The sequence below is a fragment of the Xenopus laevis genome, chromosome 8L (assembly GCF_017654675.1).
Source record: "Xenopus laevis strain J_2021 chromosome 8L, Xenopus_laevis_v10.1, whole genome shotgun sequence".
Lineage (NCBI taxonomy): Eukaryota > Metazoa > Chordata > Amphibia > Anura > Pipidae > Xenopus > Xenopus laevis.
In genome coordinates this window covers 37208443-37214571 of record NC_054385.1, presented here as the reverse complement: position 1 = coordinate 37214571, position 6129 = coordinate 37208443, and the positions used below count along the sequence as shown (strand labels likewise).

Below are 6129 nucleotides of genomic sequence, written 5' to 3'. Positions count from 1 at the left end.
CCTGGATTCGGCACATCCCTAATTAAAAATGTCCATGTATTCAATTCAGTGCCTTCTCACATGCATGGACTCATACTTTCAACGTACGGCCACCAATATGAGTTCATGCATCTTAGTAAGGGGCAACTAAATTACACAATGCAAAAATAATTCTTGAACATTGTTTTAATGATTTCTGACTATTGATGTTAAACATTCAAGTGTATAATTTCCTGAAAATGGGTCCTTTTTGGCACCATGTATAATTTTAAGTCCATAAGCATCAATCCAAATGTTAAAGAGTACTAAAAGACAAATACTCACCTAAACCTCAAATTCATCTTCCTTTACCTGTTCTCTCTCTCTCAAACCAATAACCAATAACAATGCTCTGTAATTCATTGTTCAGTAGGGGTCTCTCAATCAGATAATAACATAAGCCACACCCACACATCAGAGAGGCTCTAGTTACAGTGAAAAGGCTTTTGTTCTCGCCGGGCACAGTGGCGTGTGCCTGTAATCCTGCTGTCTGGGAGGCTAAGGCTGAGGAATCACTTGAGTCTGGGAGTTCTAGTCTACCCTGAGCCATGTTGATCAGGTGTCCACACTAAGTTCAGTATCAATATGGTGTTCCTGGGGGAGCTTGGGATCACCAGGTTGTATAAAGAGGGGTGAACCGATCCAGGTCGGAAACGGAGCAGGTCAAAGCCCCCGTGCTGATCAGTAGTGGGATAGCGCCTGAGAATGGTCAGTGTAAAACAGCCTGGGCAATAAAGTGAGACGCAGTCTTTTCTGTTCTATTGCATTTTTACGAAACCATTTTTTACCCTTTATTAACAGTTTCTAATGGTATATATTAAAAAAAAAAGTTATATTTCTTCCCACTCTCTTTTTAATATTTTCATTTGACTTCATTAATTAATAGCCAGAGCGGGTTCTTTAGCTTGTAAGTGACCCTCATTTGAAAGCTGGAAAAAGACAGCAGAAGCTGGCAAATAATTCAGAAACTATAAAAAAAGTGAAGACCAGTTGTATGTTGCTTAGAATTAGCCATTCTATAATATACTAAGAGTTAACTTAAAGGTGAACCACCCCTTTAAAAAGTAGTTGAATACTGAGAATAGTAGTTTGAAATGATAAATACTCACAAGGTGATACACCTCAAATTCACCTTTCCTTTATCTGTTCTCTCTCTATCTCCAGCAGGCAATATATTCACACAAGCCTACTTTGGGGAATGTATCTGTGGAAAGTCTACTGTTGAGAAGCTAATCCTTCTTGTCTGCCTGTGGATTCTGTATTGGCTTTACAAAGCAGGGAACAAGACCATAATTAAATAGTGTGGCTTCTTGTGCTTCTCACTTATCAATTTATCCAGATTCTAAAAGGATCAGTGGCCCTACACTCCTCTGCTTTTAATGGGGACTGTGTATATTTTTTCTATCCCGATTGCAATTGATTGACTTTACTCCTTAATGAATTATCTTACATTTGAATGCTAATAAAATTGCACTCACCTGTCAGTGAGATTAAAAAGTTCCCCTCCAAATGTTTCTTATGTTTTTTACCACCAAAATGATAGACAATACCTGCTGGATATTATTGAGACTTGCCAGTTGCCACAGAAAGAAGGGGAAAAGCACAGAGGAATTAGATTTGTATTCAAAGGGAAACTTTCTTTCAACCTGATGAATTACTAACCCTTCTTCACTTTTTCTAACCTCCCAAAAAGGAGAAAATGATGAAGATCTATAATATACCCAAACATCCCACCATGAAGAATTGCTGTTCTCAGTTGCCTTTACTTCTATATGGAACATGTAAAGAAAAAAGCCTGTAGTCGTAGGTGGAAAACAATATAGCATTTAATCAATCTCACAAAAGTCTATCTTCAATATAATTATATTCTCATAATAGTGCAATGTGATTACTTCATTACTTTGTTTTGGTGATTTTCTTTTATGTTATTTTTACTTGCAGATAATGATGAACCAGGGTCGTAACTACAGAGGAAGCAGAACCTGCAAACTTGGAGGCGACTGCTAAAATCATTATATTTTACAGGGGGGTACAATTCCTATTATATATATTTAAATATATTTACATGTTTAACCAATAATCCTTTATTTTTTTTTTTGCAAATGAACAATGCTCTGTAGTTCATCTTTTGTTCAGTAGGGGTCTCTGACATCAGAGAGGCTCTAGTTACAGTGAGAAGGCTTTTGTTCTCGCCGGGCACAGTGGCGCGTGCCTGTAATCCTGCTGTCTGGGAGGCTAAGGCTGAGGTATCATTTGAGTCCGGGAGTTCTAGTCTGCCCTGAGCCATGTTGATCAGGTGTCCACACTAAGTTCAGTATCAATATGGTGTTCCTGGGGGAGCTTGAGATCACCAGGTTGTCTAAAGAGGGGTGAACCGATCCAGGTCGGAAACGGAGCATGTCAAAGCCCCTGTGCTGATCAGTAGTGGGATAGCGCCTGAGAATGGTCAGTGTAGAACAGCCTGGGCAATAAAGTGAGACGCAGTCTTTTCTTTGCTATTTCATTTTTTCCAAACCATTTTTACCCTTTATTAACAGTTTCGAATGGTATTTCTTTAAAAAAAACAGGTATATTTCTCCTCGCTCTCTTTTAAAAATTTTCATTTGATTTCATCAATGAATAGCCAGAGCTGGTTCTTTAGATTGTAAGCTTTTGTGTAAAAAAAAAACATGTATATTTCACCGTCTCCTGGTGAAAATGGCATGCATCTGTCTGTATTTTAGGGTGTATCAGTGCTAGGGTAACCAGATCACTTGAAGGGCCACACTGATTTAAATTGAATTTAAATGCTCAGCACAACCCTGCAACATGTATTTATTAGTCGTCCCCATGTATTTTCCATTGATCTAATAACCCAAAAAATTCCTTGCATGGGGAAAGTCCAGGGAGGCTTTTTGGACAGTGGTAATTACAAGATGTTAGCTACGGCATTAAATCCATTCCTGGGAAGTTGGTCAGTGGATGAGAAGGCAAGGTGCATGTAATGGAGAGAGGGATCTTGATGTGACTGGAATTCTCAAGCAGTGGAAGTGACAGGAGGCAATGCACGGGTTGAACATAGGAAGAAATGTTGGAAAGTGTCAAAAGTTTTGTAGTTATAGTATACTGAGATTTATTTCAACTCTATTTTCTTTCATTGTGAGCAATTGTGTTAAAAGTGCTTCTTTTCTATATAATAATTATGTTAGTTATTTGCTGACACTATATCTGCAGTCAGTTTTTGGCCGTAATCCCCAAATCTTTCTTTATAAGTATTTATACATACAGGTGCTTAGTAGCACTTATAATGTGCCTTCAACCCAGTCTTAGTGAGGGGGAAATACAGGTATGGGATGAGAAAACCTGGGGTTTTCTGAATAAGGGATATTCCTATCATTTACAACAACATCAAATAAATCCAATGGGATAGTTTTGCCACTACCGGTGGAGATGCATGGACCAGGATTGCACCCAGGCCACCACACCCTGCCAACACACAACTGGGCTCATACTTGAAACTTCCATTCTTTTTCCATGTTGTATTGTCATGCCGCATGTTTCTGATAGAGCCAGGGGGATGGATGGGTCTGGGTGCAATTTTCTGGGTGCAAACTCTGCACCCGATAAGTTACACCACTGGTGACTAAATGAATTTGTGCAGCTTAGTAATAAATTGTACAATGCAAAAACAATTCTTGAACATTAGTTTTCAACTAATGATTTCTGACTATTGATGTTAAACAAGTGTATAATTTCCTGCAAATGGCTCCTTTATTGGCACCATATATAATTTTCAGTCCATAAGTATCAATCCAAATGTTAAGTACTTGAAGACTGAAACTAGTAGTTTGAAATGATAACAAATACTCACCTACACCTCAGATTCACCTTCCTTTAGGGCAGAGACACACGGTGCTATTTCAGGAGACTAGTCGTCCAGCAACAAATCGCTTCTTCTGGGCGACTAATCTCCCGAACTACCACCAACTAGAATGTAAATCGCTGGCGGGAAGACACTCGGATCACTTTGGTTTTCCGAAGTTGCTTGAAGATTCCTTGTGAGGCAACTTTGGGCGACTTCGGAAAACGAAGTGTTCGAAGTGCCATCCCGCCGCCGATTTACATTCTAGCAGACGGGAAGGCAGTTTGGGGAAATTAGTCGCCCGAAGAAAAAGCGATTTGTTGCTAATCTCCCGAAATAGCAGAGTGTGTCTCTGAATTTACCTGTTCTCTCTCTCTCTTTGTCAAACCAATAACAATGCTCTATAATTCATCTTCTGTTCAGCAGGGGTCTCTCAATCAGCATAATGACATAAGCCACCCCCACACATCAGAGAGGTTGTCCAAAGAGGGGTGAACCGATCCAGGTCGGGAACGGAGCAGGTCAAAGCCCCCGTGCTGATCAGTAGTGGGATAGCGCCTGAGAATGGTCAGTGTAGAACAGCCTGGGCAATAAAGTGAGACGCAGTCTTGTCTTTGCTTTTACATTTTTACGAAACCGTTTTTTACCCTTTATTAACAGTTTCTAATGGTATTTCTTTAAAATATAGTTATATTTCTCCTCGCTCTCTTTTTAATACTTTCATTTGACTTCATCAGTTAATAGCCAGAGCGGGTTCTTTAGATTGTAAACTTTTGTGAATGGGGCCCTGTAATCCTATTCTTACTCTGTAAACCCCTGTTTGTTACATTTTTGTAAGATTATTTTTGGTTATAAATTAATGTAAAGCGCTACACAATATGCTGGTGCTATATAAATAAATGATGATGATGTATGTGACTGAGAGAGAAAAATTTCTAAAGGGGGATTACCGAAGAGTAACTGGATTACTTTCAGAAAGGGTACAGAATTTTCAGTTGATTTTGTTTAGAAAGCTCCATCAGATGAAGCTCATATTATATTTTCATTTTTCATTGTTGCCCTTTGTCCCTATAGCGAGGGTCACAGGCACTGCAGATAGAGGTGAGCCGTGTATGTTGGCATGTGAAAAACCACCAGTGGGGGGGGGGGGGATATCAGAAGTGGCAGTGCCATGATCCGTAGGTACACCATAATGTCAATGTCTCTTTAAGTTATAAATGGCATTACAGACATCCGAATGTGACACATATAAGAATATAATTTACAATATCTTTATAAACATTATGTGATGGGCTACATCTTTAGTGTATATTTCTTGATCTTATACAGATGCAACAAAGTGGAGTCTGGGGCTTTGGACAACTACACTGACTGGATGGGAAGGGAGTCAAAACAATGTGTAAATATAAATCCTTATTTGTACTTTTCACATCTTGGTATACAGATCCGGAATGTAAATTTAAATGCACAGCTGAACCCTGCAGCATGTATTTATTAAAAATAGGGATGCACTGAATCCACTATTTTGGATTCGGCCAAACCCCTGAATCCTTTGCGAAAGGTTCGGCTGAATACCGAGCAGAATACGAATCCTTATTTGCAAATTAAGTGTGGGAAGGGGAAGACATTTTTACTTCCTTGTTTTGTGAAAAAAGTCACGCAATTTTTCCTCCCCGCCCTAATTAGCATATGCAATTAGGATTCAGATTCTCGTAGTCTCTAGGACTATAATCGTAGTCTCTAGGACTATTATACTAATTACTTTAAATCACAAAAAATGTGTAATTTATGAAACTTAAAAACCCCAAAAAACACTACAGGTATGGGACCTGTTATCCAGAATGCTCAGAACCTGGATAAGTGGTCTTTTTCCGTAATTTGGATCTCCACACTTTAAGGAGCTGATTTACTAACAATCAAATTTTTTTTGCACGAATCTCTAAAAAATTCTGGTTTTCCTATTTTTTTTAACAACTTAATTTTGAGATCAATTGAGATCAATTAAGTATAAAAACGATGAAAACCTCTAATACAAAACTTTGCCAGGTCCTTCAGAAGTCAATGGGAGCTTTGATGATCCTATTGGACCTTTTTAAATCAATTCAAACTTTTAGAGGTTTTCAGATTTTTTTTTTCGCTTGGAACTGTCCGAATTGCTAAAATTTTTAGAGGTTTTGAGGTATTCCAATTTTTCAGCGTTATTTTCATTAGTCCTTTTTTTTATATTCAACTCTTTTAATAAATGTCATGACATTCATGGTTTCAGAGAA

At 38.4% G+C, this 6129-nt stretch overlaps 1 long non-coding RNA gene across 1 annotated transcript; it reads left to right on the top strand.

Moving 5' to 3' along the window:
• Positions 1 to 479: 479 nt before the first annotated feature.
• On the top strand, positions 480 to 4438 carry LOC121397021. The gene is made up of 2 exons (XR_005963353.1): positions 480 to 664; positions 4365 to 4438. It is a non-coding gene; the product is annotated as an uncharacterized LOC121397021 (long non-coding RNA).
• Positions 4439 to 6129: the final 1691 nt, after the last annotated feature.